The sequence below is a fragment of the Pholcus phalangioides genome, unplaced genomic scaffold, assembly GCF_987345545.1.
Source record: "Pholcus phalangioides strain wild (caught in Gottingen) unplaced genomic scaffold, Ppha-v1.0 ptg000017l_1, whole genome shotgun sequence".
NCBI lineage: Eukaryota > Metazoa > Arthropoda > Arachnida > Araneae > Pholcidae > Pholcus > Pholcus phalangioides.
The window spans coordinates 33,831,295-33,852,805 of record NW_028301610.1 but is presented as its reverse complement, the minus strand read 5'-3'; the positions used below and the strand labels follow the sequence as shown (position 1 = coordinate 33,852,805).

Below are 21,511 nucleotides of genomic sequence, written 5' to 3'. Positions count from 1 at the left end.
GTGTTCCCGCACTAGGACCGTCTTAAGAGTCAACGTGTCAAGTGATTTTTCTGAGGCCATACCTGGCAAATTTTCGAAAAATTCAACTACTTCCCATTTCTCTGAGGCTCTCGGGCCGTGACCGGGTGGGCCGGTAAATAATACATTAAAAAACATAAATGTCAGCAAATCTTTATTTTTTCAGTTTTTTATCAAATTTCCAAACTTTATTTTTTCGTGAAGAAATAACTCACTTCATTCAAATTTTTCAGCCCGATGAGGAGACGATGGAAAATTCATCTTCACATACAATTTTTTCCAGTTCTCCTGGAAGCCATCTTAAAAAACCCCTGAAAGGTCAACTGTAGGTGCTGCTCTCTGATGAAAGCCGTCAAAGTTCATATTCACCATATTTCTAACTCAAAACTTACACAATTCTTTAAGGGCTTAATTCCCTGAGGTCAAAAGAAAATATTCTGCAGGGAAAAAAGGCAACCCCCCAAATTTGTGGCACCAGGGTCTAAAAGGGTTAGGCCATCTCTCTTATGCTGGCAACTTTGAACCCTAAAAGTAGGAGTACACAAACTTTTCGGTCCGCGGACCAGATAAGCGATATTGCTACCGTTCGCGGGACAGAAACTACTGTATACAAAGTAACCAAGTGACTAGCATACGGGAATACGAGGGACATTACCGTAATTTTTGTTGTCCCGACATTTTTTATGAAAATGTCTCATTTTTCCGTATTTTCAACAAAGTATGTTTTAAATTTTCTTTCTTTCCTGAAACCAAGATTATTATTTTCATAACTTATGATTTTTGCATGATAATTGTGACTTAACCATATTACGAACAAGCACGTCCAAACGCCTGTAGAATAAGTTCAAATAAGTTCTCTCTGTTTTCTTTCTTCTCTCCTCATCATCGCAAAGCTTTGTTGTAACCGTATAATTTTTTCCCCTCTTCCTTTTTTGTATCCCCGATAGGAATTTTTTTTTCCACACATGATGTACCTTTTCACTATATACGTATAAGAGTAAAAGAGAACAAGTAGGGTGAGGGTGAATAAAAATAAATCTTCTTTGTACCTAGACTCTTATCAACTTATCTATTATACTATTTTATTTTTCCCCTTCCTTTGTTTTACTTTTTTCTTTCTCCTTTTTTTTTAACGTGCGGTTAGATTAGGACGAGATTACCATATTTATTGCCGATTTATCAAATAGAGATCACTTATTGCCAATAACTTGTAAGCGAAGGGGAGTAAAATTATTATACATAATTATTGTATAATTATATAAATATTCACTTAAACACATTCGTCAGGCTAAACTTTTTTCCGGAAATGTCATTTTTATCAACTGCGATTTGCAGTAGCGCTCCATTTCTCGCCATTGGCGATTTTTCAGTGATAAATGACAATCTTTTGGCGATAATAATTGGCGATGCTACTTATTTTACCTTTTAAGGATCCCAATTCTCGTATTTTTATCGATAATATGGTCAGCATAAGTATACATTGTGTTGCGTGTATTGATACTTTTCTACCGGAACACGGTGGCCGCATTTGGCCCGTGGGCCGGAGAATGTTAACTCCTGCTATGACGATTCTGTGAACAATTAATCCTTAAGAAAGCGGCATGAAACAGATGCAAATAATATTTTCTAGCCAAAGTATTGTATCTAATTAAGTAAAAGTAATTTAGTAACCATTCATGATTCATGAATACAACACCAGACGTTCACGTGTCTGAGAATGAAAAAAAAAAGATTACAACTCTCTCTGTATATCAGATCCTACAACACCGTGTGGGAACAATGCTGTTTCAGCTTACATTGTATTCTAAGGGATGAGAAATTTGGCGATATATATATACAGATGTCAGCCAAACAATGGCGAAAATGCTTTTGTCCGGTAAGATTAATGTCCACCCGTAAATTAAATAACTGTCGTCATTCGAAAGTTATGTACGATTAGTTTTAATGAAATAAGTTATTAAGAACATTTAGTCTTTTCTCTCTTGTAGAGCTTATTTTAACTCATGTATCACATTCCTCAACATGATGAAATAGCCACCACCCTACGTTCTATCTTAGTGTTCGATACGGTATGTACCAAAGATAAAAACGTATCATTCTCTGCCCACAGGAGAGAGAAAAACAAAAACATATATATACAAGTGTCACTGAGAGATTCTGCCGAAAAAGATTGATGGTAAACACGACAGTATCAGCAATACTTTCTTCATTTTACAGAAATGTAGTTCAACGCTCTCACCAACTCCCAACATGTGTTGCGTCATCATGTGTCCCGTATTTTACGGGACATTCCCGTGTACCGTTACAACCGTTCCGTTGTTTTCAACGAAGTTTATTCGAATTTGTGTGTTATCTTTACTTGAAATGGTGAATGAAGATAACTTTCATAACTTACAAATTATACTATAATAATTACGACTATAGATGAATACCCATCTCACATACTTGTCATGATAAACGTTTTTTCCGTGAACCACATTTCAAGTTACTGTTTGTTCCAGTAGAGTCCTTCATTTCTCCACTCATTCATAATTTCCAGCCATTTCAGCAACAACTGGTGATTTTGCCAATTTGTGGCAATGTTTAAGAAAACAATTGGCAATATCCCGTATTTTGCCGTATTTGAGATCAGTTTCCTGCATTTTTCTCAATGGAAATGGTTCCCAGTGATGATGACGTTTTCATGAAATGCATTTTAGTTAACTGCGATTTGTTGCAGTCCTTTATTTCTCCTTCCCCCCCCCTCATCAATTTTATCAATAATCAGAAAATTTGTCGTAAATTGCACACATTTTTGGGCTACAATTTACTCCATATTTAGTATTTCCATAAACAGTATTTTCCTCAATTAGATATAGTTACACTAAGAGTGAAAGTCTAATTTCTATTTGAACCCATAAGAATATTACTAAAATCAATAAAATTTATTGATAGAATATTGTTGAAATCAATTACAACATTTTTCCTTTGGTTAGAATTAAAATAACCAAGCCTGCCTGCGAACCACCTCTGGTCCGCTGGCCATAGGTTGAGAAACGCTGCCATATGGGAACAATGCTGTTTCAGTCTAAATTGTATTCTAAGGTATGAGAAATCTGACGCTATATATACAGGGTGATCAGCGAATAAGCCCTTATTTCAAAATTAAATATCTCTACAACAAAGATCAATAGAATTATGCGGTAAACGGTACGTTTATTAGCAAAACTGTAAGAATGTTGTACAGAAATTTCGAAAATTTCGTTTTTTTTTTAATTTTTTAAAATTTAAAAAAACAAAACAAAACTGGAGATTTTGGGGTTCGGAAAATCCTCATTTGTGTGAAGAGAAACCACTTCATTCGCCTAAAGTTGCTGCGGTATGCGCCAGAGGCATTATCGGCCCTTTCTTCGTGCGAGAAACGATTACTACTGAACGTTACGTTACAATTTTGGAACAATTTGTCAGCACACATGGCGCATACCGCAGCCCATGCAGTAACTTTAGGCGAATGCAGTGGTTTCTCTTCACACAAATGAGGATTTTCGGAACCCCAAAATCTCCAGTTTTTTTTTGTTTTTTTTTAATTTTAAAAATTTTTTAAAAAAACTAAATTTTCGAAATTTCTGTACAACATTTTTACAGTTTTGCTAATAAACGTACCGTTTACCGCATAATTCTATTGATCTTTGTTGTAGAGATATTTAATTTTGAAATAAGGGCTTATTCGCTGATCACCCTGTATATATATACAGATGTCAGACAAACAATGATGAGAATTCTTTTGTCCTGTAAGATTAATGTCCACCGGTAAATAAAATAACTATCGGCATCAGAGAGTTCTGTACGATTAGTTTTAATAAAATATGATATTAAGAAAGTTTTTCTCAGCATTTTTCTTCAAGGGGAACTTAATTCATGTATGACGATCCTCAACACGGAAAAATAGCCACTAACCTACGTTCTGTTTTGGTCTCCGATACCGTGTATGTACCGAAGATAAAAACGTATCATTCTCTGCCCACAGGAGAGAGGAACAAAAAAAAAAAATAGAAGTGTCACTGAGAGCCTCTGCCGAAAATGATTGATGGTAAACACCACAGTATCAGCAATACTTTTTTTACTTTACTCAAAGCTAGTATTTTATGTCCGAGATTTCTCTATTTCTGTCGCTGCCTAACCTCTTGGACAGCTTGGATGTGGTGGGAGGAGAATCCAAGCACTTCCTTTAACTTTTACCCGTGACGTTTTCCGTGGCTGTTCTACAAGACATCATCCAGAAACAGCATTCTTATATATATACAGAATACATCTAAGCAATAGTCAACGCCACAAATCGACAAAAGAAAAGAAAAATAAATGAAAGGTATTCTATATAGCAAATACTGTTATTTGTTTTACCTGTTTCCATGTCACTCACAAGCTTTTTGACATCATCTCATGCATAATGCAGTATCTTTGGGGAAAAAAACAAAAAAAAAACGTTTCGGTCAAAACACAAAGAGGAGAGGAAAATAGAGAATAAAAAACACTTATATCGGAAATTCCTGAGATAACCTATAAAAGTGTTGCAATAAATCAAAAACAAACACGTGGTAACGCTAAAGCGAATATGCTGGTGTTTCAAGTTCGGTAGAATTAATTCTATTTCTATTCTTTTTCACGCTAGAGTATTGGAAGTATTCCCTGGGACGGTAGTAGTAGTAGTACGTATTCCGTTGTGTGATAGATGATTGGTTTCTCTGGAATTTCATACGCAAGAATTCATCAATACGAAAGTGATGAAGTGGATTTTACACATTCCGAGTAATGTCTTGACGCATATTTCTGTGTTTCCAAGAGCTAAAAACATCTCAAATCTTTTCTGTTTTAATAGGAATCGGTTGTTATGCACAAATTGTGGCACTACACCGTGTTTGATTTCGCTGTTAGAAGTATTTTCCTTTGCAGCAGTAGTGATTTTCAAACTTGTGTCACCCATGCTTTCGTGCACAATTCATGGTTCATCTGCGGCTTCCTAGAATAGTTTTTAGTAGATATTTTTATTAAAACATAACCACTTCAAAGCACAAATAGGCACACAAATCGATATCTCAAGCTCACCGCGACGCACACTTTGAGAAACACTGCTGTACAGTGTACGCACTCTTTCAGGGTAGGAAATAGAAATCATTGTGTAAGTACTTTCTAAACGGAAGGATGTCACTTTAACACTCACTTATTCTCAGGAGTAATGTTATACATACAGCCAAACTCGGTTATAACGACCTCGGTTTTAATGACATCTTGGCTATAATGACATTAAGTTGTGGAGATATTAAAAAAATTATTACTTTTTTACCAACGATTATGCCTAATATCCAAATGTCGTAGGTAAATTTGATTAAATGCTAAAAAAGGTATCACTTTCACCGGTTATTATACGTAATGCCCAAACGCCGTTGGTTATAGTTAAATTATAGTTAAGGTTGTTAAGTGAGAGTTCATTATATCAGGGTACACAATCGTAAGATTTGTCAAATAGATGTTCGTTATATGAAGGTCCGATTGTAGAATTCATCAAATAGTAGTTTGTTATATTGGGGTTTGATTATATACGCACAAAACTTGTAAAAATCCGATAAATCGAAAAATTTGTTAAATGAGAATTCATTATATCGGGTTACGATCGTAAAATTTGGTGAATGAGAGGCCATTATATCGAAGTGCGATCGCAGAATTTTGTAAATGAGACATCGTTATATCGGTGCACGATCGTTAAATTTGTTAAATTCGTTATATCGAGGCTAAATAATAAATCTTATCTCAGCAATGGGACAAACTCATCATATTTACCAATACGAAATGTTGATCATGCACAATAACCGGTAAATGTGATGAATTTGAATTTAGTGCAATTCATTATGTCTAACAACGACGCTTAGGTATTATGCATAATCACCGGTAAAAGTGATAAATTTAGAGAAATTTATCAAACTTACCAAAATTGTCGGCGATTATGCATAATAACCGAATTTATCACATTAGCGCATACTAAAGTATACACATCATAAACAATAATGCCTAGCATATTGAATAGTTTAAAAGCTTCACACATAACATATTATTGCATCTGATTACATTTGTATACTTAAAAACGTCAACCTCCGTTGTAATGACACCCCGTTTCTGCACGACCATATTACATGAGGAGTATGACCATATTACAAAAAACTTGTTTTACCAATTTCATTGAAAACCCACAACGCAACGAAGAAGCATTCTATTGTGTTATTATAAGTGTTAACAAAAGCATTCGAATGCTTACCTTAATGTCTGCGGTGCTCTGGGTTGTTTTATCAAATTAAAAGTTCCTTCGACTTGGAGACAAGAGTGTTTTAATTTTAAACAGAACAGTTTCGGAATCTCCTATTAAAAGCGTGGCTTCTGCAAGTGACAGTGAGTTATTGCAACAATTATCTCTGGCTCTAGCATGGAAAAGAACAAAAAAAGAAAATAACTGGGAAAAAAACAGAAACCGGTGGAAACTAATCACGTGGAAAGAGCTTCGTCGTGTCCTTAAGCAAAAGAACTCCTAAAAATTCTCCTCCAATTCCGTTTATACCACCGTTTGCAACACAGACCTTCATTCAGAGCTAAATCTCACCCACTTACAGAATTAACAGTTCGTTTTAGTAAGGACATTCCGTTTTCTCAGGTCTAAAACTGTCTATTATTATGCTGTGCGATAAGAATAGAGAGCACCACATATCGGAAGGTATGTGGAATGTTGCCGTTTATATGCGGCTTGAGACTTTCACGATAAACTGACAGAACTTTATTACAGTCCTTTGATTGAGCCGAGTTTGTCTTGAAGTTCATTATTCGGTCCATCAGTTGATTTGCAGGTAATGCATTTCAAATATTAATTCGTTAACGTAGAGAAAGACAACCTCTCCATTTGTAAATACAATTTATACACAATTATACGTATTATACAATTATACGGAAAACTGGCTGTGTGAGGAGATATTGATGTTTCGGAAAAAGTAAAATCCCATCTGGTAGCCTTGATTTCATTTCCGAGCTATTAACAGAATACAAGATTCATCGAAAGACGGGTTATTTGTGGAGATGAAGATTACAAGGAAGAAAATTCGTCACTGCCCCCACGGGGACTCGAACCCCGGTCTCTCGCTTGCCGGACGAGTGCTCTACCATCTAAGCTATGGAAGCAGATAGAATATTTCAACCTTGGAGCGTATATATATGTTGAAAGGCACCGTACATGGGCGGCGTCAACAATTAACTAATAGCTCGTGAATGACAAAGGCCAACCAGATGCCATATGCATATAGAAACGTCCTCTCCACTTGTCAATACAAGATTCATCGAAAAACTGGTTATTTGTGGAGATTGTGATCTTCATCTCCACAAATAACCAGTCTTTCGATGAATCTTGTATTGACAAGTGGAGAGGACGTTTCTATATGTATTAACAGAATGTTGCCGCCATCCATCGCACGGAGCCATTCAGCACCTATAGCAGGCATCTTCAACCCCTTTGCTCGCGAGCACCATGGTGCTACCTGAAGTACCCAGAGTGCTCAATGATCGTGTCCGATTTCATGCTCGCGAGCAATTGACCAACGTTCCAAATAAACACCTTGGAGGAATTGCATTCAACGATTGAAATAATTGCCGTTTTATGCATTCATGCATGTTATACTTGCTTTAAGGATACTCTTTTGATGATGGGGTACAGGCGGTGCTCGCGAATGAAAAAAAAAGGTGAAGTCCTCCGACCTACAGGGTGCATAGGTATTGGGCGTACGGCATTTTACTGGCGAACCGTCGACTTCTGATTACAAAGAGTACCCGAATAACGCGTAGTACTCAGATATGTCATTAATGTTGCAGGGGGTTGCATAGTTATTGAAATAAAAAAAATTAGCTTTTTTATACAATCCCCGTGTGCCCAAAAAACCCAATTGGGAACTTGTTCCCCAGTCTCTCCTGATGCCGCTGTGGTGGTCGAGTGGTCATAGTGACGGACTCGCGTCGCGAGGTCCCAGGTTTGAACTCCACTGTCGCCACAGTGGTGGTCGGCTGAAGTTGGTTTTCTGTAGCTCCCAACTTCAAGGCGCAAATGCGAGCCGATCTCTTCTTTAAAAAGTCTCTCCACAGACAGTAACAGACCTACAAACAGTACAAATGTAATTCAATCATAACACATCACTCAATTCACTTCTGAAATATAGATGGCGGCACTGAAAAATCAAACACAACACTACATACGCACTCAGACTGTTAGGTGCACGCACATTTACACTTCCGGCACAACTCACTGGGTAGTAAATCACGCATAGATGGTGATAGACCTGAGTTGTACTCGGTTTTTGAAAGAAAGTCTCTCCTGATGCCAACAAAAAAAATCCCATGCTTGTGAGATATTTGAATACAAAGAACGGAGGAAAGTTGGGGGGAAAACAACTGAAATGCTGAAAAAACTTTTTAGAGTGTTTAACGCTGCTTTTTCCCAAATTTCCTCCGTTTTTCGAATTCGAATATCTCAGTGAATATTACATTTAGAAACATGGAAGTTTTATAACAGACATCAGGAAAGCTAAAAAAACCAGAAACAGGAAAAATTCTAGGATTTCCACGGCTATTGGTGAATGTGTGTGGGGGGAAAAAACACAAAAACACTCATGTCAATGAGAAAGATATGCTTCAAAGTGGAGAAAAAAAATTCCCCAGAAAAAAAGAAAAACAATTCCGGAAACATTCCTAAACGCTTTAAATGACATCAAAAAGGAGGACATGTCCTCGTAATAGAGGATGGTTGGTAGCCCATATGCGGTATAGGCACCGTAATACCATATATGCACAGACTGTTAGTTAGGGGCCGTTCAAGTATTACGTAAGCAAATATTTAGCCATTTTCGACCCTCCCCCCCTTGTCAGCAAAATTTCGTCACCAGCTCTGCCCCTCTGAATCCTAACTCATATTTTCATGAAGGGTAGTTGATGACGCAAGCATTATCCAAACCTCCCCCCCATCGATGATGACGTAATACTTGAACGGCCCCCTTACGCACACCAACACTTCCTGCACAACTCAGGGCCGATAGATCGGAGTTGTGCTCTATTTGAAATAAAAAATGGCAGTAAGAAGCCGGGACACCAAACTTGGAATTGGTTTGGTCACCAATTACCCGCTTGTTATGATCCTTAAAGAGCATCTAATAAAACATTTCGTCAATATTATCATCTTCGCACACCTGGGAAAAAAATTCATCATCAAGATATGCATCTATGAATTTCCCACGCGAGATGGATCAACGAAACTCCTCCTACACACCATCCATAATAGTGTTCGTAACCGCGCACGTAATAAATATAATTTCTTTTCCACATCCCGAACATAAAAACAACTAGAAAAAACTTCGTCGTAAATTAATTACTTAAATATGCCATCTTTTCCACTTCATCGGACTTTCCGAGGCAAATGTAAATATTTCTGAGAAAATATTCCAGGAAAAAAAATTTCTCGAAAAAAATAAAATTTATGGAAAAAAAAGGGGATAAAAACACGGTGACCGATACTTTATATAGGTGACCGAAAATAAAATTTTCAACCTGAATAAGTTTAGCATAGTGGAGTATTATTTACTTTTAAGTAAGTTTTTAAGCGTGCGTTTTTCCGTAGGGCGAAAACCCTTTAAAACATGCCGAGAGAATATTTACTAGTTTTTTTGTGTTTTTTTTGGAATTTCAAATTCCTTAAACAAACATTCCAAAAATTCTTTTTATCGACCGAAAAAAAAAAATGTTTCTTTGGCGTCGCCCACGCCGTGTTACTTTAGGCAACTCTTAAAAATGTCCAACAAATCTTTACTCAAATCGGTGGTTATTTACGCAGTTTAAAGCTTTTAGAGAAGCATGAATTTCAAGTTCGTTGTCCTTTGGGGTATGTGTATATGTGCGTACGGTAAAGATTTCAGAAAGTCTTTGGTTGGATACTGATCGTGGACTCTGATCTGAAATCGTATGGAAAAGTTTTTTGTATGTATGTATATTCTGTTTCGTTTCCTCTAGGGTTTATCCAAGTTTAACTTGTGTAAGAGCTTCTGCTTAGAAATAAGAAGGATGGGGGTTTTTTTTAAGTTCACATTCAATCGTATATCCACGGTTATGTGCGGGAATTTCCAGCATTTTCAAGCTAGAAACTAACCACATCACAAAATGTGTATGAATATTTCACATTTTTACAACACTTTACATCAGTGTACTTCAACCTTTTTACACTTGCGGACCGTGAATATTGTTTAAAAAAAATCTCTCGCGTACCGGCAGAAATCAGAGAAATAGTTTGAGGACCGGCAAAAGGTAAATAAATAGCAGACATAATTTGTGGAGCGGTTGAAAATAAACTAATAAGAGAGGAATAATTTGTGGAGCAGCAAAAAAAGTACATAAATTCAAATCGGTTATAGCGATATCCAAGATGAAATCTTGTTGTTATATCTGGGGGTTTGCATTTTCCAAGACATTAGATGCGATTAAGTAAAAAGATTGAATTGTTTCACTAGGATTATAGGATGTCCGTATTTTATCGAGAAAATTACGGGAATATTAAAACATATGGGACATCACTAAGTCTTACCAAAAATATTGACATTTTTCGGCAAAATCACCAATTATTGCGTATATATGCTACAGTAAATGTGATAATCACGATTATCCATAATTACTGGTTATTATGCATAGTCACCGCAATTGTCTCGGTAAGTTTAATAAATTTTCCTACATTTATCACTTATATGTACCGGTGCTTATGCATAATTCCGGGATGAACTTGTTAAGTATGATACATATGGAAGAAATCATGCGGAAATGTCACTTAAATTCAATCACTCTTGGTTTCTCCCGAGGGTGATAGGTGCACTGCACATATTTTGCCATGAAAAGTAAATTAAATGAAAATAAGTGTTATAACGAGATAAAAAAAATGTATAAATTTTTGTCTTGTAATGTTAGCTTTTTTCACATTTATCAACATTTTTGAACATAATCAGCATCATCCTATGATCGAATCCATCATCCTAGACTGAAATTGGAGCAAAATTTCCGGTAAATTTAAGTAATTCATTGACGATTTATCATATTTACCAATTTGAGCTGGGAATTATACATAATCTCCGGTGAATGTGATGAAAATTCGCAAAATTTATCAAACTTTCCAAAATTGTCGGTGATTATGCATAATAACCAACCATTCACATTTGCCGTAGCTAATATTATAATATTCCTTAGTTGGAAATAAAGTGCGTTTACAAGTCTGCAAAAAATTCAAAATTATTCTACAGCAAAGAAGTTCTACATGACAAATATGTGAGGCCTTTTGTATTTATTATCAAATTCTTATGACATAATCTATAAATTATGCAAATTATCTTCATCCGTGATTTTAATATTTGAATTAAAAAAAGCTTGTAAGAGTAGGTAAACTTTGCCTAAGGTAGGTCTGCACTGTAAAAGTTTGATAAAAGTAATTTTATAAAACTTGAAAATGCAATCAATAAGCGCATCGGTTACATTCAAGCGAATGTGACTAACAGGCTTATTGGTTGTTTTTCCAAGTTTTATAAAATATATTTTATCAAACTTTTATAGAGTGTAATCCCAGCCTAATAATACTCAGAAAACCACCAACGAAAAAGGCCAATTGTATTTTCCTTGTAATTGCCTTATTCGTTGTTGATTTTCTGTGTGAAGAGAGTTTCGTCTAGAAAATGGGACATTTGTTTGGGTATTTTGCAAGGATTTCCGTGGGAAACGGAATCAAAATGACGAAGAATATGTCGTTATATCCGAGGTCGTTACGTTTTCATCGACGTTATAACCAAGATCCATTTACATTATTCATTACATAGGAATCAGCCGGGGCAGCCGAATATTGACGTTATAGCTGAGGCGTCATTACAAACGAGGTCGTTATAACCGAGTTTCACTGTATATAGGAGAAATGGTATGAGAACTGGCAAAAAATGAATAAATAAAGAAGAGAAATAATTTGAAGAGAGAGAGAGAGAGAGGCTCTATAATTAAAAAATAAATTAATCAGAGCAATAATTTGCAAAGCGACAAAAAATTTGCGGACCGGCAAACAGTATATGAACAGGAGAAAAAATAATTTGCGGACCGATGAAAAGTACATAAATAGGAGTATTTGTGGGCAAGTAATTTGTGTGTGTGGGCTGGAAAATAATAAATAAATAGGAGAAATGATTTGCGGATCCAATATATAGACTGCATTTTATTTATTAAATCTAAAATTATCATTGGCTACATGCTAAATGTTTTAATGGGCTAAATGTTTAAAACTTACATTTGAAGGATGCTGCTTTACATCACTCTGATTAGGCTTAACATTTTACCTCAAAATGATACAGTAAAGTTTAGCCAGCAAGGGATAGAGGATTGATGGAGCTTATTCTGCACATTTTTTGACTAGAACTTTATCTTGTTTAGTTTATAGTTTCGAATTTTTCAGGCAATTTTTTCTCTGTATCATCGTATACCTAAATTGCACAATTTTTTGCTTCATTCTCCTAAAAAAAAGGGTATTCGTTGTTCTTTTTTGCCAAACAGTGTTAAGAATGATAGAGTTACAAGGATAACACAGAGAGAGAAACGGGATGTGTCTTCGCCTATACACCTACTTACCTTGATCGCTAAGGCGATCTCCGGTTCTACCGATAAAACAGGAATTAATTTCGGGAGCGAGGCGAGTTGCTTGTACTCTTCTGCAAGAGAGTTAAGAGACGGAAGATCTTGCCTTTGCTCTCTTGAGATACTGTAGTGTCCGCGAGTTGGTGACTGGCAGCATCAATCTATTGTTGTGGACGTCTTGAGAGAGAGAGAGAGGATGAGGCGAGCGAATATTTGGCGTTTTCTTATCTGGATGAGGGCCCTTTGGCTATATGTCAGAGATGACAGCTAATCACACCGACAAGCTGCCATAAAAGGAAAAGATGAAAACCTTTCAGGAATTCCCTTTTCTACATGGTCTCTATCTGTCATAATGTTCGGGAGGGGGGGAATGTATAAAAGAACGAGAGATATGTACGTATATAAAATTTCTCTTAAGACCTTCGAAGCTCTACGGGGTTAGGTTTTAGATTCTAGAAGATTGTTTTTCTATTTTATATGAGAACGGTTTTTTTTTAAATATAGGAAGTGCAGGTATTAATGGAATAGTCAGGTAATATGGAATTTTTTACCGCGTTTTCTCTGTCTTCAGGTATGGCCCCCCCAAGTAAACAACAGTGATAAACTACTTCAAAATGTCCCCGTGAAGCCCCGTTTGCCGCTGTGGTGGTCGAGTGGTTATAGTGACGGACTCGCGATGCGAAGGATCCGGGTTCGAACCCCACAGTCGTGGTCGGCTGAAGTTGGTTTTCTGTGGTTCCCAACTTCAAGGCGCAAATGCGAGCCGATCTCCCCGTTAAAAAGTCTCGCCACAGAGAGCAACAGTCCTACAACGATAAATCATTCAATCATAACACATCACTCATAGTTAGAAAAACTGGTGGCAGATGGCAGCACTACACATAACAAGCATTACAGAGAAACAAAAAACTTCACGTCAGGTTTCACTACACGTACACGCACATTCCCGCATGTACCGATTCGTTGGGGGTTCCGCGGGGGCGGGGGGGGGGGTGCATGTGTGGTGTAGCAGTAGTCCGTAGGGCCTCCAAAAAATGGCTCGGGGATCCATGATGTTCTTAAGTCAGCCACCTCGTTGGGCAATTTGCCTGTTGTGGCGTTGTATTTGTATTTGATGTAGTAGAGACAGTGTCGCTCGGTTTTCACCATCATCACGACTGCTATAACCCTTTCAGACCCTGGTGGCACAAATGTGTAGGTTGCTTTTTCTCCACTGTGGAATTTTTTTCTTTTGACCGCAAGGAGTTAAGCCCTGACTTAAAGGATTGTGTAAGTTTTGAGTTAGAAATACGGTGAATATGTATTTCGGGACTTTCATCATAGGGGAGGTCATAATCTCGAAAAAGAAAGGCAAGAAGAACCTATGTTTTGCGCAAGCGTCCGCACATTCTCACTGTGCGGATCTGTCTATACAGCATTATGGTAATGTTCTGGAATTGAAATGACTCTACAATTTCTTAATTATGCTTAAAGCCTGCTTTGTGAGAACAGTTCTTAATTGTCCGTTGCTACTTTTCAAGCCGAGTGAATTTTTCACATGAGTGAAAATGAACGGCCCCATTGTGTGTGCAGAAACATATTTCAGGTATTTAAACTTGTTTAAGGGTTTATTATTTAAAAACTTTGTGGAATAAAAATTCTGGCATATCTTATAAGATATTTTCTTAACCGTTATTTACACTCGTACTGAAATGGTGATTCTTTTTTTTTCCCCCTTGAACTTCGAATTATCTAAACATTGGAAAAAAATCAAATTAACCAACTAATTTCTACACTGAATTCGGTAGAAAACTCGAGAAGAGTACGTAAAAATTCGAATTAACAAAAGTATCTCGTAAAACAACCCAAACCAATTTGATCTTAGATCGATTCCTTGTTTTGTAGGAAAATCGAAAGATACCAGAAAAATCTGGGATTAAGCGGGGATTTCAAAAATACGATTCTGATTGGAAATTGGGGTTAAATACATCCGAGAAAGGCAATTTTTAACAACGAGTGATGTTGTATGAGCCAAAAGAGCCTGGTAAACCACATGAGAAAAGAAACTAGAAAAGTAAGAGTGATTTGCGCAACAACATCATTCACAAAGATGGATAGACGAGTAGAAAAGATGTTTTTTTCGTTGGAATGAAACATCAAGAACAAGAAGAAGAAGCCATCTCAACAACTTGCCAGTATCCCAAAACTATTTCAATCAAATGGCGAAAAACAACTTCGTCTGGCTTTTCGAGTGGAGACTCTTTCAAGAGGATCGGATACTGATGTTTTCTTATTCTTTGTTTCACCCACCTTCTTTCTCATCATCACAAAAAATCTCTCCCAATCTTTCTTTTCCTGGTGAAAAAGATACCTGATTCGTTCTTGGTCCTGTTTTCATAAGAAAAAATAATAAATAAAATTGAATTGCAGATCTCCAGATATTTTCTTGTTCATCTTCAATTTTAAAATAGAATTCTACACCTGAAAAAAAAATAGATTTGTTTATCGTTTCCTGGAAACAACAAGACATGATGGAGGGTTTGAAACATGAGTATCTACCCAACTTTCCAACTTCCACTCGATCTTAGATTGATTCCTTGTTTTCGTCCGATTCGAGAACTTCTCAAATAAGCCCAATCAAGTTTGACACTTTTTTGTCAACATCTCGTATATTCTTCGAATGTCCAGCAGGTCACCTTGGATGGTCTTCGTGGTCACTGTTGAAAACGATTCATACTAATTGGAATCTCTTTATATGATAGTGAGGCTTAGTTACTCAGAGGAAATGAAATAATTTAGTGCATATCCAATGTCTGGGGTTTGTTCGAACAGTTTTTGGAAGATACAGTAGACTCTCGACTATATCCGGTCTCCGTACTATCTGGGTCTAGTTAAAAATTAATACATAATAATGGTCCATGATTCCAAAGCTACACTAAAACCGGTTTTGGGATGTGACTACGCAAAATCGGCCATTAAAATCTCCCGCGCTGTTAACACGCGAGACTAACCGCACATCAAAACCGGTTTTTGCGTTGGTTAGAGTGCAAGAGGAGGGACATTGCGTCGTGGAAGAGTGCTAAGGCCGGTCGTCCACTGAAAGCTACTAGAAGCCGAAACAAGTCGCGTGTATGCGCAAAAATCCTATAGTGGTCTTGTTCATACACACGACTTGTTTCCGCTTGTAGTAGCTGCCAGTGGACTACTAGTCTAAAATGGAGAAGCAGTCATCTATCAAAGAATATTTCAAAATACTTAAAACTGTGAGTTTGGACTCTTTCATCTTAGGCTCTCTCTCTCTTACCTTTTGATGATTGCGTAATCATTTATCAATTAACATCCAAATAAGTTTAAATAATTTTTGTACGAAACAAACCTGCGTTTTGCGTTTTTGTTTTGTTTATTCTGACAGCGTATGTATTCATACTGTACGGTGTACATGGTTTTATGTTACCTGCAATCAAGTTATACATAATATAATTTATCCTAAAAAATTTGCCAAATATTTTTATTCTTGGATTTTATTCTGTAATAAAATTTTAAAATGTACAGTTCAGTACACAACAAGCATTTATTAAGTATTCGTCTGTATTTAGAAGTCAGAAAATATTAATAAGAGCGGGTTTTGTTATAAAAAGGAATTTATTTATGAAAATGGGTGGGATAGGAAATGAGAATTTATAGAACTCCACCTGATACGGCTTTTCTATTACCCGGCTCACCCTACCGCCACAATAGGCTAGATAGTCCAGAATTTACTGTACTATCTTCTAGTTACCCCTTCATATTTTCTATAAAGTCTAATAGTCTTGTGGTACAATTTTCAAAAAATAACCCAAAATAGATGTTTCGAAAGTTATTGATAACAGAGTTCATATAGTACAAGTATATTGCAAGATTCAATTTTGTGAGTCCTTTGTTAGAAATACAAAGCTAAAAAGACAATGTTAGGTATGGAATCGAAACACATAACTCAGAAACGATACTAGAAACTGGAAATATTTCTGAATTCTTTTGTGAAAGGATATATTAGTTTTTCTTCAAAAGAAAAATTCTAAAATTGTAGGAATACAATCCATAGCAGTCTCTATATTTACTAAATTCTCACTTTACCCAATGTGTTTCAGTCTGTTCTATTTTCTCAATTTTTAGGCTCTTTGAAAGACACATATGGGATCATAGCGATAACGATTTCGGTAGTCTCTTATATTGGTATCGTAACACACACCGTTACGAAATCTGGAATAGGTACATTCCATGAAAACGTCTGGCTAAAGAAAGAAGGTAATACGGTTGCCTATATCCTTCGAAGAGATTTTCATTTCAGTACCATTAACGCTGATTGTGGGGACTTTGATTCGAAGATTTTTGCTCCCCAGAGGAACCTTAACAGCTTCCAAACTCATTTTCTTGATCTAGTATTGATACTAGCCACTTGAATGGAGGATGGTGATCGAACACCAATCAAGGAATAAAGCCTACAGAAATCCAAGAAACAGTTTTTCCTATATAATATGAATGAATATACGTCCTAATATTTCTAGGCAACTGACTACTTGCGGGGCACATTTTTTATAAACAGTGTGGTTTTTACATAACGTATGGTTTCAATCATAATACTGTATAAAATAAGAAATTCAGCGATATTTTTTAAATTTCTGTAATTTTTAATTCTATAATAATTAGCTTATTTTCAGTACTTACTAGAGACATTGTACACTGAAAACTACAGCATATCAGTGCCGTCTTAACGCATGGGCCCACGTGGGCACGGCTCGGAGGCCCCAAGAAAAGAGGAGCGTCACAAAACTGCGATCTAGTTGAAATTTTCGAGAATTTGCCCCTGGTAGGACTTCAGAAAAATTCCTCTACCCGGGGCCATGATGCTCTTAGGCGGTAGGTAGGTGGAACAATACCTGAATTTTGACAACAAAAAAAATTCAATGTTTTATTTTCAAAAAGCTGTAAAATATTAAATTCTAAGCATATAGCCATGATCTTAGTTCATTGCATAGCTGATATTATTTGGAATGCTGTTGAGAAATTTCATGAAAATATCTTGCGTAGTTCTTGAGGAATTTAGTTTCGTATGGAATAAAGTAACGAAAAAATGAATTTTCTAAAAAAGTTTCAAAATTGTTTGTTGCCTTTGAAAAAATCATTGTTTCAAATGATTCAAAAGTTAGCTATAACTTTAAATTTAATTATTGCATGTATAAGAATATAAAGGTTTCGGATTTTGTGTAAAAAACTGTTTCAAATAAATTTATAAAACTGTTTTCGGCAATTTTCAATTTTAAAAAACTTGTCATTTCAAGATAGTCAATTGCCTTAATTTTTCACAAATTCCAATAGATTATCAAAATCCTCGTATAAACATTTCAGTTCAATAGAAAGATTTCGGTAAAACTTTGGTTATTTTCGGTGTTATTTCCCCATCACATGGATACTTTTCTATAATTTTATGTTAAAAGAAAAAAATTGTAATTGCAAAACTTGGTAATAAGTGATGAGCAACTAATTACTGTCAGTTATCTGATGTTCAATCTCGTTTATGTAAATATCAATTTTCTATTGATCGATTCATCTGAAACTAATTTGCTATCGCATACAAAGTTTGTTGGCGAGATTGAGATTCTCTAAAGGTGGAAGCGATGTTTGCTCAGTTTTCCTTCCAGTATTTTTGTCATTGGATTCCCACTTGAATACACTAATTTCTCGGAGTAAATATTTACTCATCCCTGTACTTTGAAAATTCACCCTCTGCATAATTACCTAGTTTTTATTTTTAGTGTAAAAAGAATTACAAAAACGTTTGATATATATATTTTTTTAAACAAGCTGTTCTGACGCAAAAGTTGATGTTTTATTCGTGAAACGTTTCGTGGAATCTCTAATTGGCATCAAAAAATAGTTTTTACTCAAATGGTTTCATCGCTGTGTTTTGAAACAAAAAATGCAGTATTATAACTCCTTTTTTTATTCACATCTATTTTAATAAATGAGCTTGAACTATGGGTTTCTCCTTCAAGGATTTTTAGTGAAGTTAGAATCAATGCTCGGTGTATACAGAGTGTCCCAGAAACGACTAACGGTTTTCAAAATTGGATAGCAAGAAAACGGTGACAGATATTAAAGTCATTCTTGCGGAACATAAATGTGCAAAGTCAGGAATTTCAGCTACGCCATTCATGTTGCAAGGGGTTGTATGTTTATTAAAATAAAAAAAAATTAACTTTTCATATGGATACCCTGTTATCATAGTCCCTCCTATCGCATCCCACTGAAAATTTTAAACACCTCGATCACATTCTCCCGACACCTGCGTTCCTCCAATCTAAACATATTCAAGAAATCAAGTCTTTCTTCATAGCTCAAGCCTTGTGTGCCATCAAGAGCTCAAATAGCTCTTCCTTGCAACCCCTCAACTTAGTCTATTGTATAGTACGGTGTCGCAAGGCGTCGAGAAATTTTGTGTGATAAGGGGCGATGAGTCAAATACGTTTCATATAACCACTGCTTTAGTTCGTTCGAGAAAGCATGGAAATCCCCAGGTCCGAATCTAAACTGACTTAAAAGATCTAACACATGATGGCGATATTCAATCAAGCCTTTTAAATATTAAATACAAAAGATTATCAAACTACAAGATTTCTAGCCCCCATTTACATAGACCGTATTCCTCTTATGGGAATAGCAAAAGTTTCAATATACGTATATAAGTCCTATTTACGTATTTATGGTGTAATAAATTTCACAAAATCTTGTTGAAATCTGTTCTATGTTGTCATTGTTAACGCTCGCTTGGATTATGAGCATTGTAAAGACGAATAACATAAAAGGAATAGGGAGGTATTCTCACGGATCAAGCCTCGTGGTAAATGGATAGCTACTAATGCGTTTGGCCGTCACTTTCCACAGCGTTTGTCTAATGGGTTTCGCTTAATCTTGTTAATTGAGATAAAGGCAACCGAGTCGAGCCTTTCACGAATAATTCCAAAGCTAACAAGGGGCGCCATTAATCGTGGCAAAACCCTTCCTTTGTTATGCCTCGATTTGTACAATCACCACCAATAAGTATCATTTCGGTACGTGACTATTGACATTTAAACCGAAGGAATATACCAAAATGGAACCGACATTGAAGTTTCAAATTGGTTCTAAATGAAGCAACAGCTTTTGTATTCGGTTTTCTGGTGGAAGTGTATATAAATTGGTCATTTGCGTACCCATCCGATTCGACAGTTTCATGGCGTGTTGGCATTCTAAAGCCAACTCACCTTTCTCTCACCTTCCTGAACCCAAAGACCGATGAATGTCTGAAACAGTTCGAAAGGCTACTTACCTACCAACTTACATAATGAGTAGTGTGACCATACGTCTCATATTTTACGGGGCATTCCTTTGTGTTTTTGGCCGTTCACTTTTTTTTCAACGAAGCTTGTTTGAAATTGTAATGTTTATTAAAATTGTAAATGAAAATAATTTTTAATACTTATAAATTATATTATGGCAGTTATGTGGCAATAAATATAAATATTCATTATACAGACTGTCCCGCATTGTTTGCCAATATTAGATGCAACGCGATATCGGCTGCAAGCTCCGACCTTAAAAACATACTGCAAATAGTTTTCAAATGACGTGCAGTTAGTTGTAGCCTCAAAATTTGTTTGCAGGGTCGTATACATAAAAAAAAATAAAGAAATTAATTTTTATACACTCCCCCGTGTGCTAAGTTCCAATTATTGAAAAAGGTAGATCGAGCTTCAAAAAGTTATTCGAAAAAGAAATTGCATGTTTTTAAATGCAATGTTTATCGAGATATTAAATATATAAAATCACTATGTTTTGGCAACTTATCACTCAGCTGGCAAGCTCTCATTGGCTCAAAAGTTGCCATTTTTAGGGACGAAAGACTCTGTGGTGTTTGGTCAGAACACGATAACCCCAAAATCACATTTTTGAGATATAGGCATTTTCATTATTATTTAAAAATCAAAAATAAAGCATACACACAAATACAAATGAAAATGTCATACATCAGCATGTTGTTTAGCCGTACGCACGTATTTGTGCATTTGTCTCACTTTTAATTAGTTATAATTAGCAAGACTTACTTTTAGATCAAAAAAAACATATTTTGGAGATATCATATTCTGACCATACACCACAGAATTCACTCGCAGTTTGAAGAGAGAGGCTGGAATATAAATAACACTTATTTGACAATTATTTTGACACAGAATTTTTACAACTTTGAATTAAATTTACGTTTCGCAATGTGTGAAGGACCCAACCCTCAATAATTGGCGATAAATGCTGAAAACTTCAAAGTCGAATGTTTACGTTAATATTATATTTTTAAATATGCATTTTTTTGTAAATGACTGATCACAGATCCGCATTTACGTTTCACTAATAGAAAGTTTTAGGTCACGTGGTCTACATAAAAAGTTATTTTTTTTTCATATATACGACCCCTTAAAAAATTGTAAAATTTTAAATAACTGCACATCATTCGAAAACTTTTTGTAATTGAAAGTATGTTTCCAAAGTCAACGGTTGTTGTGAGATGTCCGCTGTGCAAACAATTTGGGACAGCTATAATAATCAACGTTTTTTTTCTTCCGCACACTACATCTCAATTCACTGCGATTTCCAGTAGCCCTTTATTTCCTTTAAATTGGTAATTTTTCCAGCAATTTTAGTAGCAATTGGTGATTTTGTGTAATTCATGGCAACGCGTTTAGTAATAATTGGCGATATCCCGTATTTAAGGTGACAGTTTCCCGTAAATGAAATATGATCACCACAA

At 35.9% G+C, this 21,511-nt stretch overlaps 1 protein-coding gene and 1 non-coding gene across 5 annotated transcripts in view; one reads left to right on the top strand and one right to left on the bottom strand.

Moving 5' to 3' along the window:
- LOC149072940 (uncharacterized) overlaps positions 1-21,511 on the top strand; it is a 102,678-nt gene that overhangs the window by 58,791 nt on the left and 22,376 nt on the right. The window lies entirely within an intron of this gene.
- Positions 7,141-7,212, bottom strand: TRNAA-GGC (transfer RNA alanine (anticodon GGC)). Its single transcript has one exon. It is a non-coding gene; the product is annotated as a tRNA-Ala (tRNA).